This window comes from Rhipicephalus sanguineus, chromosome 1 (assembly GCF_013339695.2).
Source record: "Rhipicephalus sanguineus isolate Rsan-2018 chromosome 1, BIME_Rsan_1.4, whole genome shotgun sequence".
NCBI classification, from domain to species: domain Eukaryota; kingdom Metazoa; phylum Arthropoda; class Arachnida; order Ixodida; family Ixodidae; genus Rhipicephalus; species Rhipicephalus sanguineus.
In genome coordinates, this window is record NC_051176.1 from 110,980,161 (window position 1) to 110,995,934 (window position 15,774).

Consider the following 15,774-nt stretch of genomic DNA (forward strand, 5'->3'; position numbering starts at 1 on the left):
GCGGCGATCACGTTTTCCGAATATTACAGCGCTGCGCGCCGCGCAGACCCTTCATTTTGAAAAACAATTCCCGCGCCTCTTTCCTATGCCTGACCAATCCTCCTCGTACGCGCAGTGACGTCAACTCGGCGATCGCCGAGTTGACGTAGCACTGAGCTCGTCGATTGGTCTAAACCAGGTCTCGACAAACAATTGTCAAGTTAACGTCAGTTCCTGTTCCCACCCACCGCTACGAAACTGCGCCTTGTTTTTTGGCCCTGCGGTGATGCGGTTTCGGCCACGCAGTTGTCAACTTGTCGCGCGTATATTCCTCGCACTGCATAGCACCTGCACGCAGGGGAGAGGGGAATCTCCGGTAGCTCGGACGGGTCGCGCTTGCTCGCGCGGCAAGCGGGGTTCTCCAGGCTTTTCTCTCGCGCCCCTTCGACGTCTCGGAAAGCAAGCACGCATTCCTGCTACATTGTGAACTGTCACAAAGGTTTAAAAATAGTGAAGAGCCGAAAACTGCCGTCAAGTTACGGAGCACGTGCGACAATATAAACAATAAACAACCAGGAGCCGCAGCAAGCGGAAGTGCATTGCGACTGATCGAGCTCGCCCATGACGTCAATTGTTGACGTCGTGTCACGTTGCCGAAGTGGGCGGAGTCACGACGACGGGCTACGCCTTCTCCTCCATGTGGCGGAGAAGGGTGGTGAGGCCGCGCGAAAATTTGAAACCAGCTGAAACGGATGTTCTAACCCCTGTAACTTCCTTATTATAGCACGTACTCGCAAAATTCTTGCGGCAGCATGTTCACATAGCAAAAGTGCGCATATTTCTTTTCATACAATTTTTGGACATCGGGGTTGTTTACTGGCCCTTTAAGGGCACCAGCGAAGCGCTCACACGGGTTCTGTCGGAGCAGGGCATAAAAGTTGCGCACAAGCCAACTTCCACACTCGGCCGCTTCTTCCCGCGCCCAAAAGACAGATCGCCCAAGGAAAAAGCGCAAGGAGTGATTTATTCTATTCCTTGTGCGGATTGTGGCGCTTCATACGTGGGGCAAACGAAGAACTTCCCAGAGAGGCTGCGACAACACAGAAACGACGTCCGCAAGTTCGACAGACAAAGGAGTGCACTAGCTGAGCATAGCGAGGTGAACGACCACCGCATCGCCTTTGACAACTCCCGCGTCGTCGACTTCGAGGCAAATTACCTCAAACGACTTTTTGTGGAATCCTGGCACATTCAGGCAACACCCGGCAACGTGAACCGGTCTGCAGGTGCGCTGCCGAGTGTGTATTTCAATGGACTACGGCACGTCAATCAAACCAAGCGTGACCCCCCGACCTAAAGAGAGGAAGGCTCTTTCCTTCCTTTTTTAAACTCTGCTGCTCTCTGGCGCCCCACAGTCACCCCTGAGGAAGGGTCCGAGTTGGACCCGAAACGTCGGGTTTTTTAAAGTAAAAGAAGTTTTTTACTTTTATAATTCGTTGGTTGGTGTAACTTTTTCAATGATATTTTCTTCCCAACCAGACAGAACGCTGTCAAATGTTCACCTTTAAGTCTTATCCGAAGGATCACGTTACCACTTCTGAGGGAGTCGGACGACTCTTGCTGGTAACACTCCCATACGTGGGTCAAATGACACACACCGAAGCGTCAAGCGACTGCACAACTATTTTAAGTTACTCAATTGACCCGTGCTCTACTGTTGCGCGACTACTGTTGGAAATAGTGAAGTATTCATTTTTAAGCAAGTCCAATAATACTTGCCGTTGTTCCCAGCGACTGCAAACAAGGAATAGTTCAATTTTAGCATTATTTTAATGAAACTTGTCAGAACAACGCACCTTTTCCAGCAGAGTAATATAGAAAGCGCGAAAAGATAGTCTGGGATTTCCAATTAAGCAGTTGAGGTATTTCTCATTTACATGCTTGTATTAGTATAGCCAACCAAAATGTGTAACTGTGATGTGTATAGTGTCATATGGTGCAAAATAAACTGCAGAAATCGGCATCATGTTTCCATATTTATTCCTTATGATTATGAATAAATCAAAAAGTGGTGACGGCTGGAAACATCAGACTTGTGACTTGCTATGTCGTCGCTCCTGTTCAGCGTGAGCAGCCATGAAAAAAACATGGTTGATCCCTCCGTCATAGGAATCGGAATAACACGAAAGTAAAGCGCGCCCTTACAGAAGTAACTGAATCTTTACTGTACATTGATATAAGAGAGTTTGCAAAATGTATATTGATGTCTGGCAGCATAGCACCGTTTAACGTGGATGTACCCACTTTGATGATTGGTGGTACGTCTCCATCCTGACGACTAGCGTCCATGCTAAGTGATTAAACAAACCCTTGTGGTAGCTGTAGTAGTTAACGGTGAAAGCGTAATCAGAGAACGAGGTGTGATAGCCAGAGGAGCGTCGTCGCATATTGGACGCAGAACTTGGTCGCCATCCCGCGGCATGTTACAATGTGATTGAACACCACGGCCGGACTAGAGGGAAACGCAAAGCGCGTCGTGCCGCCCCGGTAGCCCGGCTGCGATTTTTCTTGGGGTGAGCGCGCGAGCGGGGAACGCGGTGTTACAGCCAGGTGAGGCAGGCGCGCGTCGCAGAGCTATTTTTGGTTTGGATTAGCGTGATGCAATGAGCAAGGCAGACGCTTTTACGACGCTTGCGCTAATGTCGCCCCCTCGCAGTGTGTTAAGGCATTGACAAAATTGAACCTCCGAGATTAGCCGGCGGCGCGCCGTTGCTGCGCGCCGCCGGCTAATCTCGGAGGCCATGATTGAACTATTGAAAACGGGCCGAATGGGACGGACGTGTAACGCGTTGGAGGTGCTAATCGCGAAGGCCACAGTAATGACGAATTACTTTACTTTACCCACTCCCAGAGATCAACACCACTCCGCCGACGGGGAGAGTGGTAGATATAAAAGGCGCGTTTGTAAAGCCCCTGGAGTCTGTGACCGTGGCGCAGTGGATAGCGTGCCCGGCATCTCTTGTCGCGGACCGAGCGGTCGTGGGTTCGATGCTCGTTGAGGGAACTTTTTTTCTTTGCCATCTGATCGTGTACATTTTTTCGACGTCATTTCCGTGACGGAAATACGTCACTGAAGTCTTGGTGGACCCCGGCATAAAACACTTTCGTGTTAAAATGGTATCTGAAAAGCAGAACGTGACATTATTATGAGAAAAGGGAATTGTGGTGAGAGTTTGCAAAGCCTACACAATGAGTGATTTGCACAGACATAATGAAGGCTCACAACAAAACAACTAATGGAAACAGGCATGGTAAGGAACCAAGTTTTTTGCCGTTATCGTGTAAAACACAACTTGCAAATAGTAGCTTTTGTAACACGTCCATTCGAGACAAACTTGCAGCACAAGATGATGTGAGCCTCTTTTAAACAACAAACGAAATTAGTTTGGGCTCCTTTGCGTGGCTGCCACTCACCTCTTCCTACGTCGTCTTGTCCAACCAAGGGAAATGTAGGACCGACTTCCTCGTTGACAGGGCGAACGCCGCTGTTGATTTTCCCATCACGAGTAGTGAGGCGCCAGACCATAGCGATCACTTTCGTTTCCCCGAGCGTCACAAACAAGCGCATCAATAAAGCGCGCGCGCGGCCGCTTTCAAACGGCAGCGTGATAGCACGGCGCCAGCCACTCGCCCAAGAAGCGCGAACAACGAAAAAACAAGTGTCAAAAGACGTCACGAGCGCGCCTCCTCACCCCAACTGACAGTCTCGGATCAAACGCCCGGCAAAGCCTGGAACCATCTCGCGGGGAAACATGACGCGACGCCGAGTGACGCCACCGCGAGCGGAATCTACGAGAGAATTCTCGCCCTTTCCCTAGCTTTGGCTGTGCTGTACGCCGAAGAACACTCCCGACGCTTCTGGAACCCGGGGGAGAAGAGATAAAGGCGTGCACCGACGACCAGGCAGTGAGTCAGTCGGTCCGGAGATGGTGAAGTTATGCTGAGTGTGGTTCCGTCAGCCAAAGAAGACGTGTTTATGTTGTTGTGCGGTCAGTCGATCGTCGATCTGGAAGAATCGGATGACGACGCCGCGTGAGCAGTGGCAAGTTACGTAAGTGTTTCCTGGAAGAGAATTTGGGAACGTCGACGGAGAGAACGACGACGATCAGCGCTGGAGTTTGTGTGAGTGTTTCCTGGAAGGGAAGCATTCAAGTATCGTGCAAGAATTGTGGACTGGATACGCTGTTGAATATTCAGGACTTTCACTGCTCTTGAATAGGTTGTTTTGCATGAGATTGCATTTGTAGCGCGTGATCTGTTTGTTTAGTTCCCGTTGTGTTAACACCATCTGAGTTATATTGTGAAGTTGTAACTGGTACCAGCCTAGTGTGCATGTTTGTGTGATGCTTGTACTGCCTTAACCGAGAATATATTTTGTTTGTGTTATCAACTCTTGGCTCTAACTCGGTCTTTGGACCACAACCGGCGTTCCCTGGCGCACTAAAAGGACCAACTCTAAACTGTCCGCGCTTTCGTGGTGCGTTTCGGGGGGCCGATATGTCCGCCCTTAGAATCTGCCCGGCGATTGCCATCCCCATTAACGGGATTAGTGACAATTATTCTGGCGTCCGCGACAGGACCTTTTTGGTGCAAAGTGTGTCCAAAGTAGGGAGTAAGAGCCTTGAGACGTTGATAGTGCTTGCGGGCGATTTTTGAGTGTTGCACCGCGTTCTCACTAACCTGTGTGCTGGGAGTGTTTTGGATTTCATACCGGAAGGATATGACGGCAACGGCGACGGCAAAAACCCGTCGAGACTGTCCATATAATTGCTATCGCAATAAAAGAAAGATAGGTGACAGCGGCATCATGCTCTTGCAAAGCAGGGTAGGGGTAAAAGTGAAAGCTCACGCTTGGCCTTCTTCGCGTACGTAGAGCACTGTGGCACGGAGCAGAAAAGTACCATGCCGCCGTTAATTTTTACCGCACTTTTCCGCATTGCGTAGCCTCTAGGGGTTCGCACACATAAAGTGAGAGCAAAACAACGCTGTTCAAAAGGGAAAACGCCGCGAAATCGCGGTTAAAAATAACGCATTCAACCGTCCATTCAACGCAGAGCGAGGTGAGATCACGTGATCCAACCCTGCACGTCACAGAGATTGCAGCGACCGCGTCTCCAGTGGTGGGCCTCGCACCCAACATGGCACAGTCATTTGGGTATGTGGCATCATTTGTAGAAAGAAGAGCTAGGGAACGATTTCTAGCTGACTTTGAGAATTAATTGTAAATTTCAGGCCGCGTGCTGCTTTATAATGTTTGGCTCGCGTGTTCTCAGGAGCCTCGACTACCGATCGGCAGCGTTTTCTGACCATGCTGAAAAATTTTGCAGGGCCCCTTTAAATGAAGAAAGCAGCCATTCAAAAATGACATGATTTACATCGCTGTGGGGGATTGCTGCAGCCGTAGTAAATTACTTCAGGGGTAATGCAGAACTATCGGCTGAAGGTCTTGTTTTGGGGCTAGTTGGTGCTTGCTAATAGACATCATGTAGCGCGAAAAAGACACAACGGACACACAGAACCACAAACCACAGGCGCTTTTGAGAATGTGCGACGAAAATAACCTGCCACAGCTAGCTAAGAGCATAGACAAGAGCGGGTGCGGTACGCTGACTGTGTTTTTCAGTGCCAAAACCCATAAATCAAATATTGATAGTGCTGCGAATAATTATGCCGTTGTTGGTCGATGATATTGCCAAAACATTCACGATAGCCTACTATCAGCAATACTCAGTTCGTTTATGAGGAATATTTTGGCGAAAGAAATAGATCATTTCTGCAACGAAAATGGTGGATAAAGTCTATCCAAAAAATTCATATTCAAAAGCAATCAGTTACGTCTTACAGCTAACAAACTTAGTTCTTATTGTTTTTATGTTGGGACGTGCAACCCTAGCAATTACTATTTGATATTTTTACTTTGAAATCAGAGAATGTAATATAAATTTGAAGCCACGCAGTTCCGCCATATGTAACGGCTTCCTTTCCGCTACAGAAGAACAGTTCAACTTAATTATCATGTGTCAGCGAAGCATTCTGGTGAAAGAACACGAGCATGTCAACTTTCTTGCACTTCAGCCTGCTCCTCCTACTCCACCATTTACCACGCACTCGAGAAACGAAGCTTATACTGCAATGAGTTCGCGCAGGTGATTTTATACTATCGATAGCGCTATCGATAGCTTTTTCTACCATCAATAGTTCGATAGTCACTCAGCTATCGATAGTATCGATAGTGCTATCGATAGTTCTGCATCACTACTTCGGGTCGACGGCATCTCTGAAGTCTTTTCATCTTGAACATTTCTCTTTTTTTTTTCAAATGATAACACAACCGCTGAAGAAAGAAACAATACGCTGATGTGCGTCCTCAAAGAAGCAGATCCGGTAAGAATTATGTAGAGCGATACTAATGCTCGTTAATAATCTTGTGGCGCAGCTGGAATTTTCCTTTGTACTGTCATAAGCTGCTTCCTGATATTCGGAGAATGCAAAACACAATAAGGTAGAAGCGAAATTAAGAGTGACCTCTAACGCAATCAGAAAGCCTTCATAAGCGCCAGGTGCAGATTCCTATGATAAATGCATGTATGCACGTGACGGATCTCTAAACGAATGGTACACTTGCACTTACTTTTGTAATCACTGCGCGTCATGATGATTTAACATAGAGAAGCACATTTCATTTTATTGTACCCACAAGACCGAAGTATTACAGAGAGGAGTAGGTAAAAAAAATTCGGCAGATCCCACGTACCGTGGGAGTCGATGGTACGCGAAGCATGCGGTCGGTAGGGGACTGTGGCGTAACTTTTTTTACTAAGCGACACGTTACAAAATGACGCAAAGATTTGTATAAATTTTATACGCACACATATATATGTTGAAGAGCCGCATATGTGTTCCATAACCAGTTGTTTACGGTTGGGTATGCAACGTGGGTATTACCAACACTAGAAGCGGTAAGCTGATATGTAGTGCTTATACGTGTCCCGAGAACGCACGCACGTTTCACGATCCCGTGTACAAGAAGTTCTTGACAGTTCTTGAACAAGGGCATCATCACCGTGATCAGTGAGCACAAGCAGCTGGTCATGACTTGTTATGGGATCCGGTCGTGACCCTGGGGACGAGGGGTCCATGTGTAGTGAAGTATGTGGTATATTAGAGCTGTTGGAATTCGTGGATGCCTCGGTCATTTCGTCGACAAATTGTCTGTCGACAGAGCCGGCGACATGTCGGAACCTGAAACCACCCATCGCGTTGGCGAGGTATAGACCGTCGAGGCTGGTAGGCCTGGATAGTGCTACGTAGACTAACATCAGTGGATGGTGTTTGTCGTATTCGTAGACTACCTGGGCGTGTGTGGCCTACGTAGCCTAGTCTACAAAGCGGCTGTCAATCAATCTGGCATCATCCTCGGTCAGCATGAGGCCATCGCCCAGCCTCGTAAGGAATGAAAAGGACACTGCGCCGTTCTAGTGGACGAAGTACACTTTACGGTGCGGTGATGTGGATATCATATGTAACTTTCGTTAATGTATTCCTCCGGGGTCGAGCAATGCTTCAACATAGCTTGCTGAATCATAGGAATACAAACGTAATGTTTATTAGACTGCTACAAAAGCGGAGCCAACACTGGAACTACAGACGTTAATCTGATATGACACCTGTATCGTAGGAGTACATATCGTAGGAGTATCATCTAATGTTTATTGCTTTCTTGTAAAATTAGATAGCCAGCACCACAATCACAATTAACGTTGCACCGATATTACGCCTGCGTAGGCTGTTTTTCCAAACCAGTTTATAGACCTGGCGTGGCTCTGTGGTAGAATACCTGATTGCCACGCACAATGCTTGGGTTCGATTCCTGCTGGCATCCTAATTTTCATTCTTCCCATTCGTTGAGTCAACGTTGCCGATGTTGGTTTTCCTAGCATTTAAGTTACCAGTGTCTGTTCCCGCCGTTCCTGGGTAGATATAAACTGTCAATCACCTGTGGCGCATACCCGTACACCGCGGCCCATGGTAAACGGGTATGTGCCACACGTGTCTAGTGGAAAGGGTTTGACGACGTACGCGACAGAATTTGAACGTTATTCATGTGATGACCCGGCAATCATATTCGTCAAATCCTCTTACCCTCCCATGCAAATTTTGGTCTACACCAAGTTAAGGAGGCGATCATGAGAGCACCCAGACGTAGGCGGCTAGATAGATAGATAGATAGATAGATAAGTAGATAGATAGATAGAAACGCTCAAAGTGCCAGAGGTTCGCTAAGAAATGCTTCGCATTTAAAATACGTAAGCAATTGACAAAGCAGCAAAAGTGGCTAGTTAATACAGCAAAATTTACTCGTTTATTGAATCCGGGAGCGATAATTTCTGATATGACCGAACTAAACTATGAGTTGTCCTTGATAGCAACAACTGCGCCTGAAGGTGGTTCCATTCCTGAGAGGTCCTGCAATAAGTTATTCGTGACAGGCTCTGGTGTGGCATTGAGTTATTACAAAATATGGCTATGATCGATGCGTGCAGAAATGTAGGCAGGAGATGATATAAGGTTATCATGCAAGTAGTAATTGCGTAAATATAAGTTATGAAATAAACAATAACACTTACATCGTGACGAGAGTAAGAAGTAGTAAAGCGTTTTCCATGGAAGTTGCGCTTGATGTGCTGCTAAAATTGCAATCAATGAAAAGCACGGCATTGTTTTGGATTATCTACATTTTCGATGGAGTCGAAAATGTTTGAGGCCCGTGTACTTAGATTTAGGTGCACTTTAAAGAACCCCAGGTGGTCGAAATGTCCGGAGCCCTCCACTACGGCGTCTCTCATAATCATATATCGTGGTTTGGGACGTTAAACCCCAGATATTATTATTATTATTATTATTATTATTATTATTATTATTATTATTATTATTATTATTATTATTATTATTATTATTATTATTATTATTATTCGTCAAATCCTCTTAAACGTGTTCATGCGAAGTGTGTAACCTGGCCTGATGAAGAGCTGCAACTCCTGAAGTCTGGATCGCGCTCGTTTTGCTGCAATTTATGTGATCTGAGCCGTGCTGCTGGTAAGCCTAGCGAAGATAACTCGGCGGCGTGCATCGATGAGCATTGCAGCTCTCAAACCGGTTCCCTCTCCACGTGCACCCCTCCGGATGGCGATCTCGCCGGGCTGCGCCGCCTTCTCCTCGACGCTTTGGAGGGAATCTCGTTCCTCAGCGACGAGGTATCCCAACTACGCGAAGACAACGAGCGCCTCCGTAAGGATCACTCCCGCGGTGTTGAACAACAAGCCCGCGTGGTCGCCTCCCTTCATGCAGAGGTCCGCTTCCTGCGTGAGGAGCTGACGCGCCGCACGGCCGGAGTGGCAGTGAAGGCACCTGTGATCACCCCAGCGCATGTGATCGTTGAGCGATCAGTGACTTCCGAGCAAGCTGCCTGCTCTGAACCACCTCTCTCCAAAACTCTTTCATCTTCGAATTCACCGCCAGCTGACGTAGACACGTCCGAGCGTGGCAGTGTGATGCCTGCGACAGCCTCTTATGCAGCGGAGACTGAGGGGGAAAGAAAGAAGAAACGCGCCTCTTTTGGAGCTATGACAACATCGAATATATCTGTAGCTCAACGGCCACAACGGCCACAACGGCCAAAGGCCATTTTTGTTACGAAGCTGAGCCCGGACACCACTGTTGCTGACATCAAAAAACATATTGCTTCATTCGATCTGTCTCCCATCTCCTGCCGGCGACTTCAAACCAAATTTCAGTCCTATTCTTCGTTCTACATCGAAGTCGACAAGGAAACACTACAACGCCTGAATGACCCTTCGATGTGGCCCCTCGGATGCCTCTTCAAGCCATTTCGTGGGGAGCTGCGCGATGACATGCTTCATCCCTCTGAGCAAGTGACTGGAATCGAAAGTGCCGTGTAACGTAGACATATTCTACCAAAATGCTCGTGGTCTACGTACCAAGACACGAGAGTTTTTCCCTAATGTTCTTTCGTCTTCTTTTCCTATTATTGCTATTTCTGAAACCTGGCTAGGCGCTGAAATTCCCTCATCTGACTTTTTTCCCCCGACCTACACCACCTTCCGCAGTGACCGAGATTTCAGTGAAACCAAGCAGAAAGGCGGTGGCGTGCTGATTGCCATTGACAATTCACTGAAATCCGTTAGACGGAAAGACCTAGAAACTATCGAAGAATCCATTTGGCTAGAAACCAACCTTGAGCGCAGTGAAAAATTGTTGATTGGATGTTTCTATTTACCGCCCAGCATGTCCCCTGCCTCGTTTCATGATGTCATGTCTTCCATTGAACTTGTGGTATCTTCTCATAGTGGGCACAGAATTATTGTTCTTGGGGATTTCAATGCACCTGGAATTGACTGGAGCACGCTTACTTTTTCTCATTACAATCATTTCATAGAGAAAAAGTGCAGCCTGCTCTTGGACCTTCTGGCGTTTAATTCCCTACTGCAACATAACTCAGTCGTCAATTCCAGTGGCAACGTCTTAGACCTGTGTGTGTCAAACGATCAACCCCTTGAAGTTTCCCGCTCCGACATCTCTCTTGTACGTCCGGACAAATTCCACCCACCACTTAACGTAAGATTATCCGCATCAGCCGAAACAACGAGCTTCAGCAGTTACGTAAACAAATCTCCGAGATTTGCCTTCAAGCGAGGTGATTACACGGGCCTCTATCATCACTTGTCTACCGTTGAGTGGTCACAGGTTACTGACAAACCAAATGTTGATGAGCAGGTTGATCGGTTTGCGGAGCTTGTACTGAGCAGCATGCGTAATTTTATTCCCCAATATACACCTAAACAACGTAAATATCCCCACTGGTTCTCATCTGAACTATCAGTGCACTGAAGCATAAAGATCACGCACACAGGAAATCTAAATGTTCTCCATCCAGCGAGTGGAAGGAAGAGTTCAGCTTCCTTCGAACTCTCTCTAAACGCCTGTATAAACGGGATCATAGTTCGTATATTGAATTCTTAGAAAAAAGCGCCTCTGACAGGCCGGCTGAGTTTTGGAAGTATGTACGTAAACGGTCCAGCAAAAGCGGAGAGTCCTTCAGACTACTGGACTCAAATGGGGTAGAAGTGCATGCCGTCGCTGACTGTTTTGCCACGCATTTCTCATCCGTTTATAAGGCCTCAGACTCTAGCACTGATATCAGACAACAGCCCAAGGCGGGTTAGCTCATCCAGTGCTTTGTCGCTGGATGAAAATCTTATCTGCGAATGCATTAGGCGCTTAAAACCATCCTTATCATGTGGGCCAGATGGCATCCCCTCCGCCATACTAAAAGCTTATGGTAGTATATTTGTCCCAGTACAAACTACGATATTTAATAACTGCCTGGACACTTCCACATTTCCAAGCATGTGGAAAACTGCTCGTGTTTTTCCAGTATTTAAGTCGGGCTCTAAAACAGATGCTTCTAATTATCGCCCGATTTCTCTACTATGTGCCACATCAAAGATCTTCGAGCTGGCTCTTCACGACATATTGTCTTTTAGTGTGAAAAACTCATTGATTCCTAATCAACATGGTTTTCTCGCTGGCCGCTCAACTACCACAAATCTTGCTAGTTTCATGACGCAGATCTCCACGCCTATTTCTCAGAGAGGACAGGTTGACGTAATTTACTGTGACCTGAGCAAGGCTTTTGACGTAGTCAGCCACACGCTGATTATGGTTAAACTTGCGCACTTTGATGTTGACTTGTCAGTTGTGAATCTCCTGCAGAGCTATCTGCTCAATAGATATTGTTATGTTGCCGTAAATGGCCAAACGTCTTCTTTGTATAAAGTGACTAGTGGGGTCCCTCAAGGGTCGGTATTAGGCCCACTCCTATTTTTAATTTACGTTAATGATGTTTCTTTTGCCATTCGTAATTCTTCTTTCCTCTTGTATGCCGATGACATCAAGATTTTTAAGGAAATTCATTCAGTTAACGACTGTCGCTTGCTGCAGTCAGACTTGCGCTCTTTTTCCGAATGGTGCGACGGTAATAACCTTTCTATGAATACCTCGAAGACAAAATTCATGTCTATCACTCGCAAAACATCTAGCGTGTCATTTCAATACTCTGTCAACTCTGTGCCGTTATGCAAGGTTTATGAAATCAGTGATCTTGGTGTTGTTGTTGACAGCGCGTTAAACTTTTCTTCTCACGTTAAGCGTGCTGCTATGCGGGGCCTTCGTTCTCTCGGATGTGTTTGTAGAATATCTCGAGAATTCAGGTCTCCCATGGCCCTACACAAATTGTACACGGCAATATGTCTTCCGCAACTTGAGTATGCGTCCGTGATATGGAATGGCATTGCTCAATCCAGCGGTAACACCATTGAACGAGTCCAGAAAAAATTCCTCAGCATATATAACCATCGCTTTGCTAAAAATGACTATGGATCTCGTTCAAGTACTGCTGAATTATTATCACTGCCATCACTTCACTGCCGACGAAATCGCTCTGATCTCTTATTTCTTTACAAGCTAGTCCACGGTATCATATCCTGCCCTGTACTTCTCAATTGTGTAAATTTTCGAATTCCGCGTACGTTAACCAGAGAGAACAGACCGTTTCATGTACCCGCCTGCTTCTTCCAACACTCTACCGTTCACAGAATACAAAGTCTCTATAATGTTAATTTTCTTGATCTTGACGTTTTTCATAGCCCACAATCATTGTTTTTATCCGAGCTTTGCACTGTTTTGACATAGTGTGGCACAATGTACAAAGTCTTCCCTTCTCAGTCTTTCCACATAGTTGTATATATGCAATCTAATTTTTTATGCCCCGTCAATATTTCTCGTGTTGTCTTATTTTACTCCTCCCCTTTTGTGTTCATTTCTCTTTGTCTACGTGTTTTTGCTCTTTTTATTTCTGAAAACTGTCTGTATTGTATTGTTTATTTTTATTGTTTTTTTTTGCGTGCGCCAGCACAAAGACCTTACGGTTGTTCCTGGGCACGTTAAATAAATCATTGATTGATTGATTGATTGATTGATTATTATTATTATTATTATTATTATTATTATTATTATTATTATTATTATTATTATTATTATTATTATTATTATTATTATTATTATTATTATTTACAATGCTTACTTTTTGGAGCTCAATGTTCTGCTCCGAGCTTTTCACTGTATTTAGATAGCCTCGTACACTGTTGACATTTTTTTTTTTCTCTTTCGACCATTGGCAGGATACAACGTCTTTACAATGCTTACTTTTTGGAGCTCGATGTTTTTGACAGCTCCCAGTCGTTGTTCTGCTCCGAGCTTTGCACTGTACTTACATAGCCTCGTACACTGTTGACTTTTTTTTTCCTGCGCATAGCTGTATATGTGCAATTTTATAACGTTTTTTATCCCTGATATTTTATTATGAATGTTGGCCTTTGTTTGTTTGTTTTTTTTCGTGCGTCAGTACAAAGACCTTACGGTTGTTCCTGGGCACGTTAAATAAACGTTTGATTGATTGATTACGTTTTGGATTATAATTCAAGCGATTGAATAAGGGTTTTGGCGTGCGGGTTCCAGATGGATGATGCGTACTCCATTTTACTCCTAATAAGCGTTTTATATACGATTAACTTTAATAATGTAGGAGCAGAAGAGAAATTTCGGCTCATATAAGCTAGCATGCTGTTGGTATTATTAATTACCTTATCGATGTGCAACGACCAGAAAAGTATCGAGGTTATGTGAACGCCAAGGTATTTTTCGAGGTTACGGCTTCTAGGGGACTATCATTAAGGTAATAAGTTCGGCGGAGGAATATCACTGGGAGTTACATGCATACATATACATTTAGTTATGTTAAGTTGCATTATCCATGCATTTGTCACACAAGTTAGAGATATCGTTAATATCGTCTTGTACGAACATGTTATCAGAATTGTCTGAGATTTCGCGGCCGATAACACAGTCATCGGCGAAAAGGCAAATGCTAGAAGAAACATTATTGGGTAAGTCATTAATGTAAATTAGGAAAATAAGAGGGCCCAGAACTGATCCTTAGGGCACACATAGAGGTTAAATGGGGACGTGTGGTTATTTGACGCAACGTACTGTGACCAATTAAAGAGAAAATTTCCAAGCCATCATGCAAACAGGTTAGGATCACGACTAATTTTACTAAGTTACTAATTCCTAAGAAGCAATTTATGACGTACTTTATCGAAGGCCTTTGCAAAGTCAAAGAAAACACAATCTGCGAAAGAACTTTTGTCAAGAATAAGATGAAGGCTGTCAGTAAAGGAAAAGTTGAGTATTGTAGGACAAGTTTTTTTCGGAAACCATGTTGTGCGTTTGTGAAAAATGAATTATTTTCTAAGTGCTTTGCTAAATGTGAGTACAAAATGTGCTCAAGAACTTTGCAAGAAATGCTGGTGAGAGAAATGGGGCGGTGGTTGAGGGGCGAACTTTCGATGCCGGACCTGTAAAGTGGGACCACCTTCCCGACCTTCCGGCCTGCAGGGAGCTGATGGGTGTCTAAAGATTGAATTCTTGAAATTAGAACAGATGAATAAACAACAGTAGATTTCAGAAATATTTCGTTAATCAAATCGGCAGCAGGACTAGATGACAAAGTTGACACCTTTAATTACATTTTCGACCACAAGTGCTTCAATGATAATAAAATGTATAGCTGGGTAATTGTAACACTCAAGAGGTGGAAACACACAATTATAATATCTGGGGTTTAACGTCCCAATATCACGATATAACGATGAGGGACGCCGTAGTGGAGGGCTCCGGAAATTTCGACCACCTGGGGTTCTTTAACGTGCACCTAAATCTAAGTACACGGGCCTCAAACATTTTCGCCTCCATCGAAAATGGGGCCGCCGCGGCCTGGATTCGAACACACGACCTGCGGGTCAACAGTCGAGCTCCATAACCACTAGACCACCATGGCGGGGCGAGTTGGAAACACATGCAGGATCACAAAATACGACAAAGGTGCTACAGAATACAGAATTAAGTACCTGGGGACATACATCATCGGTAGGGCTCCGTGTTTTCGGTGTTTATTTTTCTTGAAAAATCGGCGGATGTTTATCGGAGCTTATATTTTTGGCGGAAATTCGGCGTTTATCGGAGTTTATTTCTCGTAAATCCCCAATTCTCCTATTTTCGTAGTTTTGAATTATTCTCAAAACCCCGAAATCTTAGATCGATTCATATCTGAATACTGAAACATCAAAACACACGAAACACATTTTATTTTTTCTAGAAGGTTTGAATGCACAGAAATATATACGCACAAGCGTAATACTTGAACACAAGACACCTGTATTTCTGCGTACAACAACTTTAGCTTAAAGCTTATTGTAAAACACGCAAGCATACACTGTGAGGTTGCTGTGAGTGATCGAAGCGCGCTCCTTTCGAATGAAGACTGTCAGCTTTGAAAATGCAATTTCAACGTTAGCGCTAGAAACAGAAAGCGCCAGAAGACGCAGCGCGCAGAGAGAAAGCAATGGCCACTGGACATTGTGAAGTCTCCAAACCGACAGGGGTTCAATAATTTTACATATTTCATTGCACTGATAGCTCGCAAAATCACTCAGGAGCAGGCTCATGTCTTCAGTTTCAAGAAGCACTATAATTGAAAAATAAGCGCATTGGTTTCGAACGCGCAGGGCAGCTCATGCTTCACATTTGCATTCACAA

General features: G+C 45.2%; 1 long non-coding RNA gene across 1 annotated transcript in view; it reads left to right on the forward strand.

The window, feature by feature from the left end:
* The first annotated feature begins 6,363 nt into the window (after window positions 1-6,363).
* LOC119378943 (uncharacterized) overlaps window positions 6,364-15,774 on the forward strand; it is a 53,139-nt gene continuing 43,728 nt past the window's right edge. The window contains exon 1 of the long non-coding RNA XR_007416171.1: window positions 6,364-6,423. This is a non-coding gene — a long non-coding RNA (uncharacterized LOC119378943). The remainder of the gene's footprint in view (window positions 6,424-15,774) is intronic.